The following is a 15,917-nucleotide window of genomic DNA, read 5'->3' as shown; positions in this document are numbered from 1 at the left end:
AGTGCTGCAAACCTTGGTCTCTATTCCTTAGCCAAAACTGTTAATATGAGTATACAATGAAACTCCAAGCTTTCTCAAAAGTCCAACCATGCTAATGACTAAAAAATCACAAGATATAGGAAAGCCATAACTCGTACTAGCCTCTAGGGGTTTAGCTCATAAGTCTAGGGGTTGTTCCAACTAATTCTAAACTGAGAACTAGAAATTAGGCAGTGGAACAGCTTGCCTCTAGAAACTAGGGAACTAATTCATTCAATTGCAAACAATTTTTTGATAGATGAATCTACCTCCATCAGTGAAAATTTGACATAATTACATCAAGATCCATCAATTTATATTAAATTACATCATAATATTGACATTAAGAAGGAGAAAAGTCAAACTGTCAAGAATCTAGGTGAAAAACAGAGTACTCTTGGTCAAACTGAGCAAAATTTACCCAATGCGTCGCGGTCATTTCCCTATGCATAGTGCCTTTTTGCAGCTGATTTTGGAGGCCTTCCTGGTGTCCACATTTTCTCCAAGTGGGCTTGTTGGAAAGGTCTATCTGTCTACTTTCCAGAAAAGGTGGAATTTTTGAATTTTACCTCCATTTTCCCCTCAAAAACTGAGTTCTACCAACACTGCTTCCTGTGTGTCCAAAAAAGGGCAGAAAGGTCATTTTTGGGGTACTTTTGACCCTTTTGGGGGCTCAAAACCTGTCAAAAATTCTTGTCCATTGGTGAGCATGCATATTTTTTCATGTCAAATCCAAAAATGTTGATTTTTCATCAAAAGGAGACCCCCATCAAAAGCGAGCGCCAGGTGGCGCGGTGCATAGGGCAGAAAATTCTGTGTTTTAGCGCAAAAAATTCAAAAATGAAAAAAGTGTCCCAAATTTTTTGAAATTTGGGCTGAGTCTTCTCTATCAAGTGCTATGTTGGGCCAAGGAAGCCTCAGCCAATATCTGAAGTCTATATTTCTCCTTTCACCTCCTCGATGCTTTCTTCAACTTGGCCTTCAAGTTCCTATTTCGTGCCTTGCAACTTTTGTTTCTCGCAAAGTAATGGTAGGCCATGTGCCTCAACATAGTTTTCTCCCTGTTGGCCTTCTCTAGAAACTTTTCTAAGTGGATATTAGCCCTTTCAAGCCAAGATTCCCAATCATCATTGATTTCTTGCTCAAGTGATGTGATTTTCACCTTCCTCCTTTTGGCAGCTTGGTGGTTTTCTCGTATGTTTTGCAACTCCATAATCGTTTACTGATCCTCAAGATGATTGTTTCTTTGCTCCAGGTACTTTATTATCCACTTAGTTCTTTCTAAGTTGAGGGAAAAAGTATTGATGTCCACTTATTGCTCTTGGATGACCTCTTTGAGCTTTGAGCTTTGTGGGCCCAAATCAGTGTCATCACCCTCAATGAGAATGAAAACAGTCTCCTATTTGCCTGAAGGCCCCTCATCCTGTAATAGCCTCTTGCCCTTGTCCTGAACCTATTGTGCTGATGAAGGAAGTGAGACCCCTTCCACCCCAGTTGGAGATAATACTCACTTTGCTGCTACAAACAATCGTCTAGTGTCCTTTTGATAGGTGACAAACACCGGCGTACTAGCGGTCTATGTTTCATGACCCTCCTGCTGATGTGAAGGTCTACCTGTCTCATGAAAAGCCTCTAGAGGTCCCTGAGGAGCTGTGAAGAACTCATGAGAAATGAAATCCTCCCATGAGATGCCCTACAAACCAAGCTGATGCATGACCACAATCTTAATGAGAGCAAAATGATATATATTGTTAAACTGCTGCTGAGGAGTATTTTGTTGTACTAGGGTGGTCATCTTCTCAATATTTTAGCACATGAAGTAGGGGAGATTCATCATTCTCACCCTGGTAAAGTGCATCGACAATATGATATGATAGGCATATAGGCGAGAAAACTGGCCCTCACATCTGAAATATTACATTATCAGTTTCATTAAAGGAGCATATGAATCTTTCAGGTACCGAGAGGGAAAAACTCTGCTAAGTTGTCTCAAATAACCGGGCTTGATGTATGGTTCATAATGTTCCCTATCAATTTGCTTCCTTTTATTCCATTGCTCTCCAATATTAGGAATGCTGGTTGCTAGAGAAATAGACTCTGGTGTTAAAGTGAATGTTACACCAGCTAGAGTGGCTTGGCCATTATCTAGATGAAGCACAAACAATTGGGCCAACTCATGATGATACTGGACTCTAGCAACCATCTCACAGAACTCATAGCAGGATTGGTGTTGGAAGCATGTGATAGCAAGAGGGTAGGCCTGCAGCTCGGCAAGTGTAGTAGGCTCCTCTCGTATATGTTTGCCACCTTTGTGAGGTCTCCTTGGTGCATGCATTTCTGTAGGAGAGTCACTGTGTGTCTCTTCATCATGGTCATATGAAGGATTAGACTCCATGTTTGCTAATGGGTGAGTTTCTCTTGATGAGTATGAAGAGATTTATGGGGTTTGTAGTTTTCTGCCACCAAGGTTAAGAAGATGTGAGGGACTGTGGAGGGATAGGATATAAGGGGTTTTGGGACTATGATGATAGGGTTTTGATTTTTAGGAATATGGGAGTTAGGGAATGGGTGGATAAGTTGGGAAAATAAATGGAGGAGTGAAAAGGTGAGGGAGTGGTAGAATGAACTTGATAGAAAAATGACAAATGTAAACCCTGGGCAATGGTTTTTTGAGAAATTGCAAGGAAATAGGGTTTGAGTTTCTCCACACAACCACCATAAATTTTTAAGAAAAACTCTTTCACTAGCAAGGAAAAGATCTTGACTTACTTGCACACTAGAAGATTTGAGTCATTTTGGCAATTTGAGGGAGCTTTTGAGGAAATTGGGCTTGGCAGCTCTATGCACCACACCTCAAACCCAACGCGCTGAACCAATATAAATTTAACACTATGGAGGGCATCCCTATGCACCGTGCCTCTCACCCAGTGTGCCGCGCCTCCAAAACTGAGTGCCTTTTCTGTGGTTTGCTTTCCTTTTTCCAACACGACTTTCACTTTTCTCAATGTTTCTTCTTGGAATGCCAATGAGCTTTTGAATTGTAAAAAATGATTTATATACAAGATCTTTTTAATTTTTGATTCTTAGAACCCACTTTTATAATGTTCGCAATGTGACTTTACTTTTCAACTCTGTTTTTTGAGTAGTTTACTTTATTTGAGCCTTTTGATGAATTGAATGACTTGATTTTTGTTTTCCTTGTAGGGGATGGAGCTACTGAGGCTTGGCAAGGTGACCAAGGTTGCCACTGAAGTGATTTACATACAAGAGAACTAAAAATACATGAATTTATACAATAAAAACCTAAAATACTCTGTTTTTCCTCAAAATAGAGTTTTGTGGAAAAAACATTTCTGAGCAATTGATTATGAAATATTTTGGTACTATAACTTTATTCAACCTCCTCATGCACCTGCTGACTGATATTGGACATTTTTAATAAAAACATAGACCTAATGAAACTGAAACCCTAGAACTGACTTTTGCAAATTTAAAGACAAAAGTAACCGCAGAAGATCTTGATGAATGAAAATGGACCAGCAGGTAAAGGACATGAGGGAAACTGTACAACAAGCCACTACCATCAGATGATCCATGCTCCTAATGGAATGTAGCTGACTGAGCGAGACACCTAATATGCAATGCAACAAGAGAATTTGATCTCTAATGGAGGGATGAAGATACCGACACTAACAAGGAGTACTCAGACACCCTCTGTATATAAAATGGGGAGTGAAAAAACAAATTAATATATATATATACATATAGATAATAATAATAATAATAATAATAATAATAAAATTCACTAACAATTTTGTTTTATTTTATCTACAGATGGAGGATAGGGGGTCTCATCACGAGCTAGCCTACCATGTTCATAGGGATGCAGTGAAGTGGCATTCCCACTATGGTGACCACACCAGGGATATGATCCAATGGATGCCTCAAGAAACAAAATCCTTGGAATAGGAGGTCTCATCATGAGCCGGCCTGACCACTTTCGCTACTTCCTAGTGAATGGAAATGTCTTCATCTAGTTACCATGCCAACACATTGATCTCTACTATGGATATCATAATGCACTTCCCCAACTATAATAGAGGGTCTTGCCTCCTAAGGGTTAGAAAGCAACTCTGTCAAGGCTATGGACGCCTATAGGCAGTAGAAGCTCTGCTTATGGTATTGAAGTTTTATTTCCTAAGTCAATAATTATTACAATGCCCTCTTCTTATTTTTCTATTTTTCTATGGAGAGATTATTTCCCTAACTTACCTTACCTTGAACCTTTATGCATGAGTTAATTTTTTCTAAATCAATCACATCATTTTCAAGTGGAATAACAGTGGTAAGGTATCATCTATTACGTATGCTATCCTTTTTACTTATCACATCACCTCACGACATCTTATCACTTTTTAATAATTCTCATTACACGCCTCATTTTCATTACTCCAATATCCTTCTACAATCCTTTCATTAATATACGTACTCTGTCACCTTTACTGCCCAATCCATCACCCCTATACTTCGCTACCAGAATGTCATCTTTTCATCCATTCGGTCATAGGTGACCTTTAATTTCGAGAGGGGGCGGGGACCTCTAGTACACTCATGCATGCGCTCTCATCATTTTATTGGATTTTGTAGGATAATACGACATCCCATAATCACATAGTGTGTGGCATTATAACAGTCTTTGATTTAACGATATTTATTTTCATAAAACATCACCTCACAGTGCTATTACAACTGCTCGCTATTCAATCTCTCGGCTTCTGCTCATTGCTGTGTTTTCTCCACTGCACTAATCATTTGCAGGAGTAGGAAGAACTCAAACATCACGGGAGGTAAAACAGTGTGACGAGAACCTTTAATACTAGTTGTCTCTGATGGAGCCAGGGAAATTCTAGCTCACCCAGGATGGACAACATATTTTACAAGATTTCAACCCCCAAATGAGGAAATCACCATTGAATTTCTAAAGCATCTACAGATTGGAAAACCCTTGGTGAGAGGTAGACAAATCACTGTATCAAATGCTATAATAGCAGAGGTTTATGGGCTGTCAGCAGAAGGACCAGTATGGGCTGACAAGCGACTAAAGCCACATGACCCTATGGATATTTTTAGGGATGAAGGACAAGAGCTAATCAAGAAGGGCAAAGGAATTTAGTCATCTTCTCTCGGAGAGCCATGGGGAGAATTGGCATGAATTGCCCAGAACTATAGTATCTTCGATGGGCATCGAGATGTGGTAAGGTCGCTGCAACTCAAACTTTTAGCGGTCGTAAAACAAAAATGCTATGTTAATTTGCCTGCACTGTTGAATTCATTATTGCATGACGCTGTCCAGAGGTTGAGACGAGCTCAACACCCAGAGACAGTAGTTAGCCACCATTGTCTGATCAGGTTAATATTTAGTCATAACCTTGCCCAACAACAATCAACATGGGATGATCTCATATTGGCCCTTGAAAGAGGTGAAAACTTTCCAGCACTTAACCTTGTTCCAAAAAGAAAAAGGACTGCCCCTTCAGGAAGCAGAAGTCACAAGAATAGATGATCTACAAGGTTGAATTTAGACCAGGGAACATCTGAAAACCCTCAAGGTAGCACTAGTCAACCAACATAATCATCTAGCCGAATAAATGTAGACGACTTGCAGGGACAAGATAATCCTGAATCAGAACCTGAGGGAGGAGATAGACTTGACTTAGTGCAGGAAGAGCAGGGCATTTCGACGATGAACAAGAAAATGAATTAAGGCCTCCTCCAACACCAAATATGAGTTCTCAAGATGATATTTTGCAGGATTTTGAGGCAAGTTTAGCCTAGATCCTAGCCAATATGAACATCTACATGCAAACTAAAGAACCGCTTAATCCTAAATTACGAGAAGCCAAATCTCCAGGGAATTCTGGCTATACCGAAATTCCGCCTTCCCCAAAAGATACAAATCGAGAAGAGGAAGTAGATACAAAGGCTATTCAAGAATCAGAGAACCAATCTGGTGACACGCTCCCATTGGAAAATAGTCATGATCAACAACAAGAAGGTCTAGACACAGAAGTCACAGGCCAAGAAGAGGAAGCAGACACAGAGGTTATTTGGGAGTCCGATAATCAATCTGGAGACACGGTCTTATTGGAGCAAAGCCAGGGTGAAAAACCAAGCTCTTTAGAGACAAAGGCTATTAACGAGACCATTAGCAGATCAGTTACTCCTCAGAAGAGGCACGGAGCTACAATGAAATTGAGGAAGCTAAGAAAAGAACACCAGAAGCTTCATAAGATAGTCAAGAGGCTCTGACAAAAAATAAAGGAAATTACAATGGGAAAAATTCCGAAACAATACCCCTGAGGTAGCCAATGTGGTCGTGCAAATGGAATTATGTGAAGGTAGGGCTACAGGGACTCAAACTAAGCTCATACCTACTTGAACAATCACCACTCAAGTAAGATTGCATGCAGATTTAGTGGATGTAGCTACTCAGATGGAGAATTGTACCTCCCATAATAAAGAGTGCAAACAGAGGATATCCCCTCTTGTAGCATAGGCACTCAGACGGACATACAAGCCAAAGACATCCTAATGCACCATGACCCTATTTTACTAAATCTTCAGGAGGAATTGACACAAGCCCGGCTCGCTTTAGAATTATATGAACAAGATATGGTTCCCCTATAGAGATATCAAGAGCTACAGAAATAGCTTAGGGAACTAACTATAACGGAGAACGAGACCTTTGATAGGTGTAGAAAGGGGGAAGAAAAGCTGGAGAAGGTGAAACTCAAGCTAGACAGAGTCATGAGTCAGACAAACACCATCTGCTCACTGTATTTAGATGTCCTGACATGTAGGTCTCCCACCACCAATTATGCCTTGTTCTTATTAGAACAATATCTGTTATTAAAAATCAAAGCCGTAAGAGCTAGTAAACCAATTGAATTAGGGACAATTGAAGATTTTATAAATTGTTGCAAGGAACATGGTGCAAAGGTCCAGAGGCTTCTTTTTGAATTCTATCTGCATAATTTCATACTAGAAAACGAGTTTGAAAAGAATCCTAATCCTTTTGTTGGAGATGTTCAATTCCATGCTTTTATCTCTTTTGCAGTTAACCAACTCAAATGGTTTAAAGCTTATAATGCATTCCAAAAATAAGAACATGGATTGGATCTTTGGGTGAGGAGTGAACCTAAACACCCTTTACAAATGTTTGCCAACCATAAAAAGTTGATGAAATGAGAGGGGGTGATTAAAACTTTAGGGCCCATACATAGGGAGATTGTGCAGAAAGGAATATCATATTTCCTCTCCATTCAAGAAAGATCCCTGACTGCATCTAAGCTCAGATGGACGATCTCCACTAATAGTGTGAAAGAAATAGAACCATTTAATTATAGGAATTTTAAAGTTGTTGCAGCCCGGATGATCACTTACAGCAATCTTATTTTGAGAGAATAACCTCATTGGTTGGGATGCCAATTCGAAGTCCCGTTATTTGGTATCCTCCTGAAGGGTATCAGGCTAACTACGAGTTGCCTGAAGGGAAAGAAAGGCCCACCTTTGCGCTCCTAGCTCAACATCATGGCTTTAGGCCAATTTTTGAAGCTTTCTCTCTAGCCTACTCTTTAACTACATTGCATAAGAACTATTTACTTTTCATGAGGACATGAAACAAGATAAGCATGGGAGTATGTTGAGTTATGCAATGGGTATGTATTTACTCTCAATTACATTGCCTTTTTCCTCTTTTCTTATCTCTTTCATACCTTGATATGCTAACATATTGATGGATTATAATAAGAAATGAATGAACTACTCTTGATTAAGATTTATCAACCATAACTAACTCTTATTCCTTTTTATGCAGAAAAACGACGAAAGGAACAATTGTTGTTCCCTAGAGACGGAACAATGTAAACTAACAAAGGAGGAATAAGGCATGTCGGTTATGGTTAGGCTAGAGGATGAATCAAGAGGATCAACTCTAAATAAGAAGAATGTTAGAAGATAGCATTCAGTTGTGAATCCCTCAGGATCTCCCGATCTTGAGGGATCACATTTATCTTTTACCCTTTTTGACTATAAAAGTGAAAACTGTAGGAGGAAAGGGAATCAATCTTTGTTTATTTCAAATTGTAATTTTAAACTAAAGACTCGTGATTGTGAGGAACATGACCATATTGTAATGAGGATTAAGTTCAACGGTTAATACATAATTTATGTTGTTGTTCATTCGTATTCTCTGAAGTAGCTCAGTAGTATTCGCCGGTGGCTAAGGGCTCGGCCTCTGGTGGATCAAACTGCTATCCTTTGTGTTATATCTTTCTAATTCATGCAAGTTTAATTGGTTTGATGTTTTTTCATTCTCTGCTAGTTTATCTTGTTTTCTATTTTCCGATTTCCCGTATTGTAGTTAGTTTACTTTCTTTTATTCTGACTTATGTACTTCACAGATTTGTCATTTGATTCCATTTATGCTTACTGTAGATTAAATTGATTATCAGTTAAGGAATTGAATATTATTGATTATGATAAGGGTGTTGTTATTATAGAATCAACTGAAAGAGCTTGGTTAATGCTACTGAACTCTCGATTGACATCATTTTCGTTTGAATTGCTTAATTGAGATTGAGTGTGATTTAGATATAATCAGCTAGAAGAGGTTGGTTAATGCTACTATGCTCTCGGTTGCCGCTATTGTCAATTGAATTGCTTGTTTGAGATTTTATTATGACTTCAGTTGAGGATTAAGTCATGATGCTTAGATGTAATATTTTCGTTAACAGTCACAGTTTGAGTTTTATAAATGCATCCATTTACTCTTGTATCAAAGTTTTATATATCATTTTAAAAAGCATTACTCTCTAGATTTATAGCTTTCGCATATTGTGTACACTCTTGGAATAAAAGGACTTGCCTGGGTTGATAATTAATGTGAGAAAATTAGGAGTTTTAGAAGACACCTTTTAGCACCCAACAATGAGTAGGATCCTTGGAAATATGCTACTAGTCCAGCATTAATGAACTGAATATGGGGGGAATGGTCAAATTTGAATTCAAAGTGGCCTATAAATTACAAGTGCAGGCCCAACGAAAAGCACTTGCCATTTTGAACATTGAGTTGGTGAGCTCTCATACGTGCATGATCTACGCATTCCTCGAAGAATTTCTTGATTGCCCATTGTTTGATCAATTTCCTCAATCAAATCGTAATTTAATCCTTAATTTTATCCCAGGATCTAAATCTATGAACTCTAAAGTAGTGATAGCCAAGGGTGCTGTGTCAGAGGTTGTTAGGGAGGCAGAGGGAGCCACTCTAGAGGTTGGAGAGGTATTAGTTGAAGTCCCCAAATCACCGTGAACCCCTAAACTGATGCCAACCCTAACCAAGGAGAGTAAGAAGGAAAAAAAGGGCAACAAGGCTACGATACCGATGTACACGTTACCTAGAAGAAACCCACAGAAGGACAAGCCCACCGCATAGGAAAAGGGAAAAACCATTAACTTAGAGTCAGAGGAAGAAGAAATTGAGGACATCTCGGTGGATAATGAGGATTTGGGGGTAGAAGTGGAGGAAGCTGCAATCAAGGGTTCTGACCCTATCACTAAGTTTCCTGAGTACGTCCCTCTATGCAAGGGAAAAAAGAAGGTGCCAAATCACATTGACGAGAGCAAGGTCGCCTTGTACACCCCTTTGCTACCAGATGAGATTGTCTTTAAAGGACCACACTTGGGGCGTGTTCCTCTATTAAAATGCAAATATTGGGACTTAACTGACCATGAGAAGTTCCCACACTTCGCGACAAAGAAGCTAATGCGTTGCGTTGTTGACACAACCACCATTATGACTGCATTAGAACTGTAGAAGTGGCTCAGGGGAGTAGACAAGGCAGGTCTGCTCAACCTGCTATGGGTTCTACACTACAACCGCACCCCCATTACAATATTGGTCATCAAGAAGTTTCTATTCTTGATGCACGATGGGTGTTTGTGGTTGGAGGAGCCGATACCCATCATCGACAAATTGATCCATAGGATCATGCGGCCATCTTATTCAGGGGAGAATCTGGCCATGATGTTTGGCAGAAAAGGTGGCGAGCAGGCCCTCGCGGAGGCCATGAAGGAGAAATTCAAGCTCGTGAAGAAGTCACGAGGCTATGCCATCTCGAGTATCTACGATCCTGTAGTCAAGGTCTCCACGCAGATTTTGGCAGGTAAAGTTATGAGGAAGTGTCATGCAGATGAAGTCCTGACACTAGTCGTTGCTCTTGCAACCCAATGCACCGAAGGAGTCTAGTTTAATTGGGCATGCTATATTTGTGGTGAGTTCGTTATGAACTACCGTGAGGCACAGGAACTCTGCAAGACCTTCCACTATGCGTGGCTCTTGCTGTCTATTGTGTTGGTAACCTGGGAGCTGCCAGAAGACAGTCAATTTCCCTCAGTCAATCCAGACCTGCTAGAAGCAACGAAGTACGCTTCACTATGGGCGACCATCAATGCTCAGTGCATCAAGGATAACAAGATCTTCTGGATCTTGATGGAAATGAACATCCGCATGGCTATCAATCGCAAACCTTAATTGTCGCCTATTGTGTTTACCAAACTGCAAGAGTATGCGGAGTTCAAGGCACACTTTTATTGTGTATCGATTAGGGCACGAAAGGATCGTTAGAAGATGTGGCATGACCTACCTTACTTGGCAACGGATGACACGATTGGTGGAATTCTTGATTGTTGGCCGACAGAATGGTGCACTGCCTCAAAATTAGCGGCAGGGATGAACAACTCTACCACACAACACAAAAAGGAGGAGGCAAGCTCAAGATATCGCAACTAGCTGAGAAGAGGAAGAAGGAGGCCATTGACAAGGCCTAGGCAGAGTGTGATGCTCCCCAACAGGTGAAAAATAAGGCAGGAAAAATAGAGCTTAGCTTTGACAAGGTGCGAGGTCGACTTCGCCCGAAATAGAAGAAGAAATAGATGAGTAAACATAACAACATGGAGTAGACCTGCAGATGACATCAGACCGCATCAAACATCCAAGAGAACAAGAAAAAGTGGGGCCATGAAAGAAATCCAAGGCTAAAAATATGTCGCTAGACCCAATCACCCTAACAGAGGGAGATTTGCATGACATTGGAGACATGGTGTGAGATGTCACCGTAGAGGTACTGTAGCAGTTCGAGCAGCAACAAAAACTACTCTTGGGGCAATCTAGATGGGTTAGTAGGAGTTGAAGCACCGCACATCATAGGTTGGTATGGTGTCCACCAATCTCCCTATCAATACTTTAGAAGCTTCCAAGATGCTACGTGCAAAGGACTCCCAAGAGATAGTGCTACCTAGAGGCTAATAGGCCCACTGTTAGCACTCTCAAGGGAGTAGGGTTGAACTTGGTAGAACTCCCTGCCGAAGTGCTCCACCTATTACAGGATAGAGTGATTATGGAGCTGAAGGCCCATGAACACAGTGCTTTATAGGTAATCAGTGAGCAGAGGATTAATAATGAACAAATGGCCCTATAGCAAGACACCGCCCTCAGTTCCATGGTGGAACTTACTAACACAAATATGCGCATGATTAAGGCTGTGAGGGAAGCCTGCCGAATGGTCCTCAAATTGGCCATTCCGGAGGATGCGGAGGTAGATGAGTAAGTCTACAATATTGCTATAGGGGTGCACGATGCTCACACAGAGTTATCTAAGGTTCAGCTAGAGCTGAGCCTACAGATTGCAGATTTACAATTGAAGGTGCAGCCTTCAACTCCACTGAAAGTAATGGAGCAGTGTGGAACCATTGTCACAGAGGCAACATCGGTGGTAGATGGTGTAGTAGAAGATTGCACGCGGCCTTTTGAACAGTTGTTCGAGGTCCTTACGAGCCTGCAAGAGGATCCAAATGTACAGCGGCTTGAGAAAGAGGCACGAGAACTGTAGCAGCGCTATGACGAAGTAAAAGGTATGAAGCACACCATCGCTCTCACGTGGAGACTGGTGAAGATGCAGGAGGCCAAATCATTGAAATAATAGGTAGATGACATGCAACACAACTAGGCGGTGCTGAAGGTGTGCTTGAAGCCCTAATTGGATGAGGCTTATTTGATCACGGCCTCTATTGAAGGCAAGCTTTCTAATCTGCAAGAGACTCAGCAGAAGCTTTAGGATGATAGTTCAGGACCAGTAACAGAGCAGTTGGTTGACGAAGTAAAGTAAGTAGCCACACAGGGCACCGCCGAGGTTGACGTCATACAGGTCAAGCTGAGAGGTCTTCGCACCAAGACCTTTGCACCCATAGAGTGACTCAAGGGCGAGTCACCATGCTTGTGTTGGGGGCCTATTGGGAACGGGATCCCCCAAGAGCCATTTTGGGGCTAAAAGCCCATGTTTTGGGATAATTTTGTATTAAAGTTGTAAAATCTCCACATTTGAACATGAAGGTGTCAAGAGTCATAATGGTTGTCCACCCTTATTTTTTAAAGTGTCAAGTTGGTTGTAAAGATCTACCCATGGTCCGTGGACCATGTGATTGTATAAAAAGGATCTAAGTAAGATCTAAGTAGTTAGTAGGAACATAGTAGTAAGAAACGTTGGAGTTTTGATAGAGAAGTCTAAGTGTTTTGGGTCTTAGCGTAGGTAGAAGCTCTGCAGCTGAGTGCACAGAGGCCTAGGATGGAAGTCCACAGCTGGGTGCATGAACCCCTGTAGCTGTGTGCCCGGGGCAGAGAGATTCTGTATTAAACTGAATATATCACTAAAGAGAAGTGTTCTACAAATTCTGTGTATTTATTTCTTGTTAATGCACCAGATTATATTTCATTTTGGGTTTAATTTACAATGTTCATGTGATGTGTGAATATATGTGATTGTGTTGGTTAATTGAACGTAAGGAAGGAATTCAGTTTATGCGACCCTAACTGTGATAGATTAGTAAGATAAGTAACACACTTGAGATAACTTGGGAACCTACATAATACATTGTCATAGCTATAAGAAAGTACCTAGACCATGGGTTAGGGCTGCAAGAAGGTCAATTGTACACCTTCACGGAGGTACTAAAGGGTGGAATAAGGGCTAGATTGACACAGCCTTAAATCTTGGTAACCTAAGCGAAAATAGGGTCAGAAGCTATAAACCGACATCATGACCATCTCAGGGTACAAAAACATGGTTAGAACATCCCCCCATACTACTTCAGGTGAGACTTCGGTCCACGCTCCACGGGATGATGCCAAAAGGACCAGTAGTGTAGGGATTTGTTTGGCTAACTAACGCTAAACTTGGTCAGACCCCATAAAGCAAACAATATCACAATGCACCTCTCCTCCCCACAAGTGAGAAGACATGCGAGACCCATATAGGAGGAGCAACAAATTATTGTCATAAAAGGGGTAGTAATATGAATGTCTTGAGTAAGAATAATGTACTTCATTTAGAAGACTATAAATCATGCCATTAAGGAAAGGTAGGCATTCCTTAGTTAAGAAAACTGTAATATATGGATTAAAGAGAGTCTAAGAGGAATATTTTATGACAATATTTTAATCAGTGTAACAAGAATATTCCATGCCTTTGATGAGTGTGTAAAACAGAGTCTAATCTATCATTAAGAGAGATAGCTATGTAGAGCCATGAGAACATCAAAGAGAGAGAGGTGTGGAGTGATTGGGGTGATGAAGGTGACTTGTAATTCCTTTTAATAATAATAATATGATAAATAATAAAGAATAATAATAATAATAATATTGATGATTAAGTTGAGATTAAAATATTAGGATTGATTAGTGATAAGTTAAGTTCCTTCAACTATACTCGATTACCAATTGATAAAAGTTGATTTAAATTTTTTGGAAACTCATACTTGAGATGCTAGACACAACTTTCTATTTTTACAAAGCCACTTTAGAATTGTTAGAAATGAGATTTTATTTAGGAATTCATCCCTGAGATGCCTATGAGTGGTATTTTTTTCTTGGAGAATAGGGATTATGCATCCCTATTACATGCATCTCCATGACTTAGTAGATTGAAGACTTTTCACTCTAATATACTCCAAGAACCCAATATTCCACACCTTGACCTTTTAAATATTCAGGACTCCATGCCCTTATCCTTTTATTTTAGATCTAAGACTCCACATCTTTATCTTTCGATAATTTAGGACTTTGCACCCTAATTTCAATGGCTTCTCATCTACTATACTTTGAAACTTTGTGCTTCACCTGAATGTATTGATTGTGACCTCATACCCATATGACGGTTCATTGGTAAGGTCTTATTCCAATACAAATAATTGTGCATGACTTCCATAATCATTTCGGTTTTGAAGGAATGAGCTCCATAATAATTTATAATTTGAGCATCATTGTTGGCAAATAACCAGGTCCCTTGCCACATCCTGCTCAATACAAGATTAAGAATATATCATCATACAAATCATGTATCATCCATAAATCATACATGACCATGATCATCCATGGATCTATTTGTTTCAATCCTATATCACCATCTATGTCATACACCTATGTCAAAACAAAGGTACCAAAAGAGAAAACATTGATAATGTGCAGTTAACCAAAAAATAAGTCTTACCAAAACCATAGGTATTATCATAAGCACACAGTAACCATATGACCCAAACCAGGTATATATCATCAAAGCATATGCATAAGTCTGACATTCATGATCTTTATATCACTACATCAAATTCACCATGTCCAAGTGTCATCAAAGCTAACTCACCAAAAAGGGAGACTACACCAGGTATTTGGATGCTTCTAATCATAACCCCTCAAAATCTATGCCAAAGTCCTATTAACTACTTTTGTTTTTTCATCTATTTAAGGATGAAATGGTGTATACTTAAACATCATGCCCATATTCACCCATAATGAAGTCTAAAATGTGTTGAGAAACCTTGTGTCCTTGTTTGAAACCATATTCCTTGGTATCCTAATGTGCATCGAAACTTATCGAAAGAACAAGCTTTTTTCTTCCATCCCATTGATGGTCTTGTTATAGGGAACTAAAACAAACATCTTGTTGAACTTGTCTATTATCACCAAAAAGTGACCACCTAGCCTTTTCTAACTAGGTGGATCAAAATACTCCATGTAGATTTAATTTTACCATAGTAAAATCACTTTCACTGTGGAAAATAATTTAGTAAAGCACTTTTATTAAATTATTTTATGATTTAAATAAAAAACCCATGAGAATAATTAGATAAAACATTATTTATTTAATTTTCTCTAGGAATAATTATTTAAATAATTATTCCTTGTCACATTTGACTAGACCCCTTATGAATAATTAAATAAATCACTATTTACATAATTTTCCTTATTTTTGTTATTGGAATAATTGTTAAATCATTATTTAATAATTATTTCAATTTCACACCATTATTAATTCTCACAAAATAATTAATAAATATTTTTGTTTGTTAATTATTTCTAAATAAATAAATTTAACCATTTTAAATGTCTTTTCCCTCTCCAATAAATATATTAAAGTATTCCAAGCAGTTAGGTATTGATTTGGTTAATTTTCTTTTTTATTATTTTCCATTTTAGAGATTAACTCAATACTTTGTTATAAATAGGAGGGTTTTTCATTCATTGTTTACCATGATCATAATCATCGTCACCATTATCGTCTTTTTTTCTTTCAAGCTCCCATTCAAGTTCTCCACATTTTGTCTGGGTTTTTCACATAGTGATAGAGAAGATCATTTTCTAAAGCATCAAGGACATCAAAGGGCAAATCCCACAGAGGGGGACTTATAGACCATTTTGTAGATCTCCTTCACCAAGTGTTTTTAATAAATAATTTATTCAATTAAAGTCTTTCCATTTGGGTTATTGCATTAGATATTTTTACTGTTTCTCT

The sequence above is a fragment of the Pinus tabuliformis genome, chromosome 3_1 (genome assembly GCF_031772625.1).
Source record: "Pinus tabuliformis cultivar Carrire ecotype Pingquan chromosome 3_1, CPIR1, whole genome shotgun sequence".
Lineage (NCBI taxonomy): Eukaryota > Viridiplantae > Streptophyta > Pinopsida > Pinales > Pinaceae > Pinus > Pinus tabuliformis.
This window is presented reverse-complemented; position numbering follows the sequence as displayed.